This window comes from Rhea pennata, chromosome 1 (genome assembly GCF_028389875.1).
Source record: "Rhea pennata isolate bPtePen1 chromosome 1, bPtePen1.pri, whole genome shotgun sequence".
Lineage (NCBI taxonomy): Eukaryota > Metazoa > Chordata > Aves > Rheiformes > Rheidae > Rhea > Rhea pennata.
In genome coordinates, this window is record NC_084663.1 from 627,336 (window position 1) to 639,974 (window position 12,639).

General features: G+C 45.2%; 1 protein-coding gene across 6 annotated transcripts in view; it reads left to right on the forward strand.

Moving 5' to 3' along the window:
• SHANK3 (SH3 and multiple ankyrin repeat domains 3) overlaps positions 1-12,639 on the forward strand; it is a 402,299-nt gene that overhangs the window by 373,287 nt on the left and 16,373 nt on the right. Inside the window, exon 22 of one of the 6 annotated variants that reach the window (XR_009958823.1) lies at positions 2,458-2,492. The exons of the other annotated variants lie outside the window; for them this stretch is intronic. The gene's annotated coding sequence lies outside the window, so the exon portion shown is untranslated. The remainder of the gene's footprint in view (positions 1-2,457; positions 2,493-12,639) is intronic. 6 annotated transcript variants of the gene reach the window in all.

A 12,639-nucleotide genomic window follows, 5' to 3' on the forward strand; every position in this document is an offset into this window, starting at 1 on the left:
TGATTTGAAGATGCCCAGAGGCAACACACAAAGAGACTGGAAGTTCTTCTTCTCATCTGGAGCATATGGGAATTTTGAAAGAACATGAAGTGGGTTGTAGAATTGCAACAACAAAGCAGTCAATAGATATTAGCCCTAAATTGCCTTTTCCCCAAAAGAGGAAATCAGAGGAGCGCAACAAGAGTTTGATGTTCACATAAGGCATAAGCAGACTTTAAGTCGATAATGCTTTGACCTTGCAATTCTTGTAAATGTTTTTATTGACACCCAGGTTTTTGCTCCTGATTCTCGCTATTCCAGAAAGCAGCACAGGCAGGCAAGGAGCGCATATGTCTTAATGACTTGTGCTCTGTTTTTATCACCATCTCAAAATTGCCCAAGGATAAAAGTGGCTGCAGGCCCAGTCCCTCTTATATTGAAAAGCGTGAGAGGGATGCCATTCCAAGTGAGTTTAGAAGTCCTCTTGCTCTTCTACGTCATTCATCAAGCATAGCAGATTTGTTACCATGACACAGCTGGGATGGCACCTTCACTAGAGAGCCACTGGCATTTCCCAGGGGATAACCATGCTTCTTTCTAAGCCAGGCCATACCTCTGTGGGGGTGGCTGTATGTGTTCACCTTGAGTTGCTCAGTATTAAGCTAGATCTTCTATCTGAAACAGTGCAGTCTTCACTTAATCCTGGTATTTATGTTCTGAACCAGTTACTAGCCAGTATTTTCCACCTGCAGTCCCTTGTTTGGCCAAACAAATGAAAAGAATGAAAAAAAGTGAAAACTGAAAGAGTGTAACTTACTGATTATGTTACTTCTTGCTTTTCTTTTGGAGTCTAGTGCAGGCAAGAAGTAGCAGTGCTCTTGTACACTGCTCCTGTGATTTTGTTTTCATTCTGATTGCAACCTCTTTGCCTGGAAAAAAAGACCCTCTAAATGAAACCAGTGGTGATCCTTTATGTTTGTAACACGAATACCAAACTGAAACATTGATGATAGAGCTTCTGATACAAAGTAAGGAATTTCAGGGACTAAGAAAGACCTGAAAGGGCAGTTCAGGGAGATGAAGAGTTTCTGTTTGGAAGAGGTGGGCAGTGTCATCTGAAATGAGTCCTCTCCATCCCTCTGATAGCCAGTAGTGAGGGATTTTGCAATGCACAAGAGAAAAGGTTAGAAAGTTCAGGGTAATAGTTCAGCACCCAGACAGGGGTGCAAGGTCATTCTTTCCCCTACCAATAAGATGCTATGTGGTACGTCTACTTACTGGATATCAAATGTTGGGCTTTTTCCTCCAGCGTATTTCCTGAAGGGGAATGCTTGCCAGCCCTGAGGAAGTACTTCGGCATAGTATGGACTCTTAGCAAAGGATTAAAGTAAACTTCCGTATCAGAGAAACTGTGATTATCCCCTTTGGGAAATATTAAGTCATTTGCAAGGTCCTAATAATACTCCTTTGACCTTTAGTTATAGCTGTTAGTCTCACAATCATAAAAACAAAATACTTAACACAGATATTTGGTACAATCAGAAAATATATTGAACTGTATTTGCCACTCTCATTCTCTTGTTCTTGCTATGGAGCATTTTTTCCTCATGCGTATGTTCTTTCCCTCTTCTTTCCCACCCTCTTCTGCTCTTCTCCAAATTTCTGTTCTAGCCCTTTCCTTTTTCCTCTTTCTCCTGCTCCTTTCTTCTTTCCTTAGCTATTACAAATGCCACTGTTGGATTGTTCAGGCTTTGGCTGTTGAATTCATGCAATTATGAATGTACCATTTCTTGTAATAAGCACATGAATGTAAACTCTGTGACTATGGAACTGACCTGAACTTAACTGGCTCCCAAAAGCCTCTTGGTGGCAATTGTCTGGGTCCCTTTACTGTATCCCAAGATTGACACTTACCTTAGAGCTGTTTGAATTTCAGTCATGCCACTCCCAGAGGTCAAAGACTTTCTGTCCTGTATTGCGCTTGGCACTGAAGGGTTTAATCTCTTCCACCAACTGAGGCAAAGGAGAGCAAATACCACTGCACAGTGCATATTGCTGCATGTGTACAGGACTGTTGGGACCCCCTTCAGGTTCTGCAGCACTGATCAGATACCTGTTCAGTAAGGACGTGCCGTAGTGCACAGCATGACAGGACTTACTGCAGTACAGTGCTTCGTATGCAGTCTCCTGCGTGCCCTCGGACTACTGCACGAGCCCTCTGACTGCTTTGGGGTTGGCCTTTCTGCTCAGCCTCCTCCGTCCAGCTGTCGCCCCAACGACAGGGGACGGGCGGTGTTACAAGGAGCCAGCCCACCCCAATCACGTGGTGATTTCTGGGAGTTGCGGTGGTTCCAGAATGGTTTGTGGTAAAGTCTGTTCATTCTCCGTGTTGTTATTACACCCGGACTGATGCTAACATTCTCTTTCATTGCCTCTCTTCTTGCTCTCACATCTGCATGTCCGCGCTGCTCTGTCTAGAACCGCCTCAGGCCTCAGGAGGGTGGGCGAGTTGTGTAAGTGAGCATGTTCTCATCTCATAGCAATCTCATGTCGTCTCCCCTGTGCTGCTCCGTGTGCCAATGTGCCAGTCACACTCCCCAGTCTCCTGCAGCCTTGGGCTGGAGGAGGCTATGGAGTGGAGCTTGCTGTGGCATATTAATATCAACCCCACCTGTCCTCTTGTGCTCCAGGAGCATGTCTGTGTCGTGGTGTTCTGTGCTGCTTGCCTTGTAGGTGAGAACTGAGGAAATTCCCTCTGGCTTTGATGTGATTCATAATGTGGCCTGAAGGAGACCATGTGCCCCAGTCACTGCTGCCCAGGGAACATCAAGCAAGGCATGCATAGGGACAGGACTGCCTTTAGTTTAACTCTGACGACCACATAAGTAGGTACTCTGACAAAAGTGGGACTGTTAGCTACCTCCCACCCAGGAGACAACATTTCTTTTCCTAGTTCCTCCTGGCAGATACCCCACCATGCAATTGCTTGGAGGCACACAAAGCTCCATGTTCCTTTTGGGTTCATGTCCTCCCAGTTATTGGATGTCCATAGGTCATGTCCCAGAGTACGTTAGGAGACAGAGAAAGCAGCATTTTATGTTCTTTCTGCATCTGAAATCATATAACAATCTGGGACTTGGGTTCAGATGACTAGCAGTGAAGGGTGTGTCTGGAAGAGACCTGCAGGACACTGCTGTCTTCTATGAGGCACCCTTAGTGCTGCTCGAGCTCCAGCCTAGTTACTGACTCCAGGTGGCTTATTGTGCCTCCAGAGAAGACACGGACTGTCTGACACATACTTCAGCTTGGATAACTGCTTACCTGAGACAACTGCAGGGACAGTTCAGAAAACTGACCCCCTGCTTTCACCTGACCTCACCACCACCACACACACACCAAACTGGTTAATAATCACTCCTAGAGAAATCCTTGCATGCACACCTCCTTGGTCTGTCACCCCATGTGAGTCTCAGCTGCTGTGAGTACTACTGGCAAATCGGTGACTCTATGTATTCAGCAGATAGGGCTAAGCAGTGGGACCCTGGAACAGGCCTTAAACAATGTCACCTGATCTGAATGGCAGGAATCCCCTCTCCCTCCCTCCTCCCCCAGAAGGTGATCCACAGGCTTGAGAAGGCACGGGAAGGTTGAATCTGTGGCATGTGCTCCTAATCCAGGGTGTCCAACACATGAATTTCCCTATTGTGCATGGCTAGCTGTGTGGTCTTGATTGTGCTGCTTCTGTGTTTGTCTGTCTGTTCAACTTGTTTTTTTACCTGTAGTGTGTATGAAACTAGCTACCTACATGTATGTTGCTTCCATATGTGAAAGCAAATCCAGAGCGTACAGAGACCTCTGGGCAGTTTCATGTTCGATTTTACTTGTCGTTTTCTACCAATTGCTGAATTTTCGAGTCTGCATCCTTATTCCGGTGACCAGCTGGACAGGGCCAACCACCAGGGAGAACAGAATGGCAGCGCTCTAGGAAACGCCTCTTGCCAGACGCCACACAGCACTACCGGGCTGTTTATTTGGTTCCTCCTCTATAGCTTTCCAGACAGCCACATGGATGCCTTCCGCAAGGACCAGCTCTGCTCCATTCCCAGGTTGCAACACACAGCTGGTTTAAATGTGGGAAACTCGGAAACATCAGGCTCACTTTAGCCCTTCTGATAGACAAAACCAAGTTGAGGAGCCCTTAGGTTTGCCTGGAGATGGAGCATTGTCCTGGCTAGAGGAAGGTGAAGAGCATTCATGCCTCAGGTTTGGCACACCAAATCTTGTTTCATTTGCCTGTAGTCAGGGACGGGAGGGTCTTTCTCATGTCATTGCATATTCTCATGTCTTCATGCCTTCAGTGCTGTTGCTGATGTCATACAGTGTCTATTTAGGGTGTTGGTACCCAGAGGAAATTTGCTTCCTATATTAGTGCTACAAGACTTAAGTTAGTGCCTCAGCTTTGTGCTGCATAGAGCAGAGTAATGTGAATTTAGAGTCTGCTTAGACCTTTCTTCTGACCCCTCACTTTCCTAGGACCCTGCCCAACAGTCCTAGTGGCAGCCAGCTCATCAGAAAACATCAACATGATCATCTGTTTGAAATGAATGGGAACTGATTCCATCCTCATTCAGCTGAATAGAAATTTCAGACAATGGTCACTGTGCTTGCATCCATCTGTACAGGGGAATCAGCCAGTGCCTTCTCTCATCCCAGCACCATTTGACTAAACGTGATTGTCAGCTGATGTTTCCTCTCTGTGCACAGCCCTGTTTGTGTCAACGCTTTGGACATTGTTTCATCTGAGCCCAACATCCCTGCCTGACTGTGAGCATAAGCTTCAGCGTTCCTGTCTCAGCTCCACTGAGCTCTGAACAGCGTCAGTTCCCCGCCGTCCCGTCTAGGGGACAGAAGCTGCAGACAGTGCTTTGGCTCAGCATCATTAGGGTGAGCAGGAGCTTTGGCTGATGCCTTCCTTAGCTCTGCAGCCCCTGTATCAGTGCTCTCGAGCTTCACACCAGCTTCATCTGTCCCCTCTTCCATCCACCTTAACACACACAATTTCTGTACTGTCCTACACCAACAAGAGAACCTTTGCCAGCAGCTCTGTTCAGCATAGAACAGGGACTATGTAAAGGGGACCTGACCACAAACAAGAGAGGTAGAAGGCATCCCTTCCTTGTGCACAAAGCACTTAATGGCAAGTGATTATTATGTGAAAAAGTTAGGTAGTATCTGTGTCCAAAAGTGTTGGTGACCAAACTGGATCTTCAGTCTTATTTTCAGTGGTGTCTGCTTAGATGAGCACCTTTAATATTATCTTAATACAGGTTTTTGCATTAGATTTCCTGGAAAGGAGGGTGATGTAAAACCAGAATATTTTCAGGGGGCATAAGTGAGGAGATTCAACCCTATAACCTATAAGTAAAGGTTCACAAGTGCTTGCTGGAGGCATGTATTTAGCTCTGTGTACATAATTACCTGTCCTGTGACCCTGTAAGTTAACCTCATGTGTCATCAAAGTTAAAACATTCATAGACCAACTTCCTTTCTCATTAGTCACATAATGGGTTGTTGACCTTAGTAATTTTCTGCAAACTTTGTTTTACCCTATAAAAAAATTGACTCACAAAATTTAAAATTTCACATCTGCTTTTATTCATATGTAACTTAGGTGAAAGTCTGTGACATATACAGCACTATCAGTGCGCAAGCCACGTTGAAATGGTGTCTGGCCCCACACAGAGTCTGGAGCCGGCACTGACAATTTGCAGTATCTGGCAGAAAAATGATTGTGTAACTTAGGTTTACATTTTATTTGTCAGTGAGATTTACAAAACAAGCTGAGGCTGAATTAAAGAACTTAAATAGCTTCGCTATTGCTGGCATGAAGCAAGTAAAGCAGTTGCTCCTGTACATCCCATTTTGAGGTGCATCCATGTTCTGCACTGCCTTAGCACTGTGTGTACATCTTCCTGCGCAGTGAGCCCTTTTGCCAGCACCACCTTCCAAAAACTACTGCTTAAACCATTAATTTCCAGCCAGCTGAAGTGCCTGTGCACTGCTTGGGGACCAAGCCTCATGATAAAGGCTCTGGCACTTTCAACGCACCGTGAGGTGTGTGTGGACTTTCTCAAGAAACAAACATACGGTGCATCATGCTCATAACCAAACACTCACACAGAGGGGTTTCACTCATTCCCCATACAAATTCCCCCTCACTGGCATTCCTATCCCAAAGGACAGATGTCTCAGAAGGCTGTTAGCAGAGGGAAAGATGAGAACAGGAACTGCTATAATGTATAATGAAAAGTGACTGAACTAAAATGCAGATTTTTTTCCCCCATGGTCAGATTGTCCCCTTACATCAGACCTGGGGCTGCTGTTACAACTCTGATGATCTTTGACTTATCCTACCCCTGCAAAAGTGGCACACACTGAAAGGGAGTGCTGGATCTGCTTTTTCTGTGTGCCTTACCAGCAGAACTAGTAACTGAGGGCCAGTTGCTGACCACAGGACAAACACATTGGACATCTGTGTGAAAAGAGCAGGAGAATATGGCAGTGTCTCGAGGGTTTAATTTGACCTGCGTAGTACGTAATGTTAGTGTTGATGGGAAAAAGAAATGATCTATCTTGGCTCTCAGAGTTCCTCTCTGGGAATTTCTGAGGAGAAAAACAAACATCCCCTCCCCCAGCTGAGCCAAAGCCAGCAAAGAACAGTAATAGGAAGACTCCCGAGTCCTTCTTTACCAGTCACATTTTAGACAAGAACCTCCCTTCAGAGCCACTAGGTGCTACAAGGGGCCCATTAAATTACAGATGTGCATCAAATACCACAGCTCTGCTGTGGCCTATGGCTTTGACCATCCCATTATCTTCTGCACAGGGGCTGCTGGGCCCACGTATGCACTGATCAAAGTTAGACTCGTATGACTATGACTGTAGTCCAGAAACATAGGAAAAGATAGGGCAGACTGTTCTGATGCTTACTGAAGTCCTACTGAAATTTATAGGACAGTGTGACGAACTAGGAGGAACCAGTAAAAGAATATCAGTCTTTTTTTTTTTTTTTTGGGGGGGGGGGTCACATGAAAATCCATTAGCTAACAATGGACAGCAGGAGATTATTATTATTATTGTTCTGGCTGCAGAGGTTTGATCAGGCGGAAGAAGAGGGAAATGCTGGAAATTATGGAGAATGAGAGAGAAAAAGAAAGCTTTGAAACGGGAAGGAGACATTGCATTGAGTATCCATAAGAGGGAGTAGACCTCAAGGGTTTTCATGGCTGTCTGACTTTTCACAAAATCCACCCTCTGTATTTTACTGGGATAATGTCTAATAAGCACTTTGATAGAACAACAGCAACAAACACAACAAAAATGTAATTTACTGTCATCTGACCATGAGCAAGTCTGATACAGGAACTATCTGTAAAGAAAGGCAATGCATTTGTATAAGGACGTGAGGCAGTGGACAATCTCCACCATCATAAATCCATATTGCCCTTTGAGCAGAATGTCCATTCAGGACTCACTCTTAGGTTGCACTTTGTGCTGCCCCAAAACCCAAAGTCTCAGTGCAATGACTTCCTTCTGTTATTGAGGCATCAACTGGAGTGTCTTGCCATGTCCTCTCTCCCACTTCCACTGCTTCCCAGCATCAGTTCAAGGGAAGATCACAAGTTCTCAAACCCTTTTCCATCAGTAGTGTGCCAGCAGTGGTGTCCGTTTCCTGCGTAAAGCAATTTACATAGACTAAAGAAGAGAAAACCTTTTATTCATTATAAAATAGCAAATGAACAGTAGTAGAATTAACTGCTTCATCAGTGATATCATCATAGTGCTTACATTTTTTGCTTTGTGCTCCCATAATGAAGTGATGGTCTAAAATAGTGACACTGGCACTGGCACAGACTCCGGGTTGGAAACACACAGTCTAGTGCTGTTGTGGCATGATAAGTGTTACCTTGACCACTGACTACAATACACACAAGCTTCTTCCAACATCCTAGCTTGAATCTCTGCCTGACATTGGCCGTGCTGTGTAGCCATAGCAGCTCAGCGTGGCAGTAGTTTAGAAATTGCTGCCCCATGCTACAACATGTATGAAATCATAGGTTAAGTGACTTTCTGTGTATGTTATTCCATCTTTTTAAAAGTGGTTGTATACAGCTGATACTGTAAACCTTTCTTCCACTGGCAGCTACTGTGCTCATGTAGCACAGAGCTTCTGTCCACATCACTGCACTACTGCCCTGTAGTCATAACTTTGCTGGTCCTACATTAAAGTTTATTAAAAACTTTCATTGTTCAAATGAGGGTCTTTTTCTGATAATCCAAATAGATTACCTTTGTAGAATGTAGAGCTGACCTGATTCAAACAGGTGGTTGCTGCATGTTCACCACATGCTTCTTAGGCTGTAAGAATCAGCCTTCTCATCTCTTCTTCATCCCCTATCTCAAGGAAGATGCTGAATCCGAATTTTTTTCCATTTCCACTCTAGACAGATACCAAATTAAGTCAGATTCTGAACAGACTGAGGAAATCCAGAAGAAACTTACTACATAGTTTCAGAAATTTCTTAGATTTGAAAACGAGTATTTCTCCTCTCCCTTTTCTGCAGGAAGAAAAGCCTTGCACTGCACAGTTATGTGATATCCATACAACTAATAGATCCTGTCTCTTAACAGTGCCTCAGTGCAGAGAAGTGCCAGTGGTATACATGCCTTGATGCAAGAAGGCTTGTTCCCTGTAGACAGTGTATTGTTTGTGTTTTGTTGTTTTATCAGGTGTTAGATACTGTGATGATACATGAGCTAAAAGCAGTATGCATTGACTCTGGAAAGAAGCATGGCTCAAGGGAATTATGTTTGTTCTGCACACATAGCTCCTAAGGAAGACTGCTCTCCTGGGCAGTCAAGCTTGTCTTCTCATGCGAGCTGCACCATATGTAAGGAACAAACTTAGGCACAGCAGTTCTTGTTCCAGGCTGTAGTTCAAAAACTGGGCATCTGAGGCTTAGGAGAGAAGTTCTTAACATGGAGGAATTCTTTCAGAGTAAGAACTAAGATTTTGATATTGACATGTTTTACAGATTAAAAACAGCAGAAGTGAAGAGTAAGAGTAGTTGTCAGTTTTCATTCTGGAAAAATCATAGAATCAGTAAGGTTGGAAGGGACCTCTGGAGATCATCTAGTCCAACCCCCCCCTGCTCAAGCAGGGTCACCTAGAGCATGTTAGACAGGGTTGCATCCAGGCGGGCCTTGAATATCTTCAGAGAAGGACACTCCACAACCTCTCTGGGTAACATGTTCCAGTGCTCTGTCACTCTCACAGGGAGGAAATTCCCCCTCACGCTCAGGTGGTTCAGGTGGTTCAATTTTTGCCCGCTGCTTCTTGTCCTGTTGCATGGGGCAACTGTAAAGAGTTTGTCCCCATCCCCTTGACACCCTCCCTTCAGATACTTATGCACATTGATAAGATCTGCCCTTCAGTCTTCTCTTCCCCAGGGTGATAGCAGGTTAATAGCAGAGACTCAGTTATTTTGTACTAGGGTCCCATCTCATTTAGCAGATTTATTAAGTATCTGAAAACCACAGTAATTATTGAGATATCATGATCTGCAGAAGACATGAAATTACTTGTGTCATTGAACTTACAGAGAACAGTGGCAAACTAGAAGGGAAACTAGCCAAGCTAGAGGAATAAACTACACGACAACAAAAAAGTTCAGTGTTAAGAAGTGTGAAGAGATGGACAGCAGAGGACAAAGCTAAAATCTGTAGACCAAAAAGCATATTCTCCAACTGTGGGCAGCTGATGCTCACAAGGCCTTCCAGCGTTCTCCACAGCTATAGGCAGTGAGGAGTTAAAGCTGATACTGAAATGGTGCAGGTTGGCAGGGATGGCAAGGCATTGACTGTGCTGCAGGAATATGTTGCTATTCACTTGCTTCATGTGGGCCAGTGAAAGTTGAGGACAGTGGCTGGAAGATCAGTATAGATGATACCAGCACAAGCGCTCTCTGCATAAAGCTTCATAGAGGACTCTGCCACTGGGTAGCTACAGCCAAAAAGGAGTGACTCATAGTATCGGGCGTGTGTGAAACATTGCTTTCTCATCTGCACGTGCACTGTTGGCTGATCACAGATCTGTGCTGGACCCCTACAGCCTGAGTTTACAGAATCAAGGAATCACAGATTCACTGAAGTTGGCAGGCACCTCTGGAGATTGCCCTGTCCAACAACCCTCCTGCTTAAAGCAGAATTGGATAGAGCAGGTTGCTCAGGACCATGCCTAGTCAGGTTTTGAATAGCTCTGAGGATAGAGACTCAAATATCTCTCTGGGCAGCGAGTGTTTGATCATCCTAACAGTAAGAAGCTTTTTCTTATGTTTAAGTGGAATTTTGTATATTCCAGTTTGTGCCCATTGCCCCTCATCCTGTCACTGGGCACTACTGAGAAGTGTCAGGCTCCATCTTCTTTACTCCCTCTTGAACAGATATTTTTCCATATTGATAAGACCTCCTGACCCTTCCCTTTTCCAGGCTAAAGAACTCCATCTTTTCTCTGCCTCTCCTTATATAAGAGATGCTCCAGTCCCTTAATCAACTTTGTAGCCCTTCTCTGGAGTCTCTCCTGTAGCTTTATGTCTCTCTTGACTGGGGAGGCCAGCACTGGACCTGGAACTCCAAATGTGGCCTCACCCATGCTGAGTAAAGGAGAAGGATAACCACCCTTGACCTGCTGGCTGTGCTCTACCTAATGCAGTTTAGGAGGCTATTGGCCTTCTTTGCCACAAGGACACATTGCGGGGTCGTGGTCAACCAGGACCCCCACACCCTTGTCTGCCAAGCTGCTTTCCAGCTCATTGGCCTCCAGCATGTATTGGCACATGGATTTATTCCCCCACTGGTGCAGGACTGGGCATTTCCTTTTGAGCTTCATGAAGTTTCCATTGGTCTTTTTCTCCAGCCTGGTAAGGTCCCTTTGAATGCCAGCACAACTGTCTGGTTTATCAACCATTCCTCCCAGTTTTATATCATCTGCAAACTTTCTGAGGGCGTATACTGTCCCATCATCCAGGTCATTAATGAAGATATTAAATTAGTACTTGTACCTGATCTGTCCCTGGGGGCACCACTAGTGACTGACCTCCAGCTGAACTTCATGCTACTGATCACAACCTTTTGAGCCTGGCAGTTCAGTCAGTTTCCAGTCTACCTCACTGTCCACTTACCTAGTCCATATTTCATCAGTTTGTCAATGTTATGGGAGATGGAGTTGATTGAAAGCCTAACTAAAATCAAGATAAACAATATCAAATGCTCTCCCCTCATCCACCAAGGCAGTCATTTCATCATATCAGACTATCAGGTTGGTCAAGCATGACTTTTCCTTTGTAAAGCCATGCTGAATACTCCACCTTCTTGACCTTAGTATGTTTGGAAATGGTTTCCAGGATTATTTGCTCTATCATCTTCCCAGGGATCAAGGTGAGGCTGGCTCGTCTGCAGTTCCCCAGATCATCCTCCTTGCCTTCTTGAAGATAGGAGTTCCTGTGATGTTACAGCAATTGCTTTGCTTTGTACCTGGACAACGTCTGTAAACCAAGACTAGGCAGAAAGAGTGGGCTGCCACTTGCCAAACATAAGCTGTTTAAACGTCAGGTACTTAGGCTAACCATGTTGCCATGACAACTCTATAACGAGTAGAAGGAAAAGACAGATTGCTGTCTTTGGGTTGCACTTCCTCTCCATTGACTATTGAGGGAGCTAAACCATGGCAGGAGGAGATGCCTACATTGTTAGACAGCCAGTGCTGCATGAGGTGGACCCACTGCAGATACCCGATTAGCCCCCTTTGTCTGAGCTGCCTCATGGCTGGCATTCCCCAATGCACCACAGCAAGTGTGCAAGGCTTTTTTGCCTGCTACCCTGTTGTTTACTTTGTCAAATACCATGTTCACAAACTGGGTGAACGAGAGGTTCACTGGACCTCTTTTGGCACTCTTAGCGGGCTGCATTACTGAAAGGAACAGATCTGTAGTCTGGTACAAAGGAGTTATTGTTCTGGGAAAAGGGGTATAGAGCAACTCTATTTCTGAGTTCTCCCAGAAATGCATACATTTCCACTGGAAAGTCTGAGCAAATTTTGAGGATCTTGCATGTTTACCTGAGACTTCTGGGCAGATGGCATCCTGGTTCAAACTGATGTGCAGTCATTCTAACTGAGCCTATTGCATTTGTGGAAGTACTATATATAGAATCATAGAATCAGTAAGGTTGGAAGGGACCTCTGGAGATCATTTAGTCCAACCTCCCTGCTCAGCAGGGTCACCTAGAGCGTGTTAGACAGGGTTGCATCCAGGTGAGCCTTGAATATCTCCAGAGAAGGAGACTCCACAACCTCTCTGGGCAACCTGTGCCAGTGCTCCGTCACTCTCACAGGGAAGAAATTCCCCCTCATGGTCAGGTGGAACTTCCTGTGCTTCAGTTTCTGCCCACTGCCTCTTGTCCTGTCACACGGGACAACTGTAAAGAGTTTGTCCCCGTCCCCTTGACACCCTCCCTTCAGGTACTTGTACACATTGATCAGATCCCCCCTCAGTCTTCTCTTCCCCAGGCTGAAGAGGCCCAGCTCTCGCAGCCGTTCCTCAC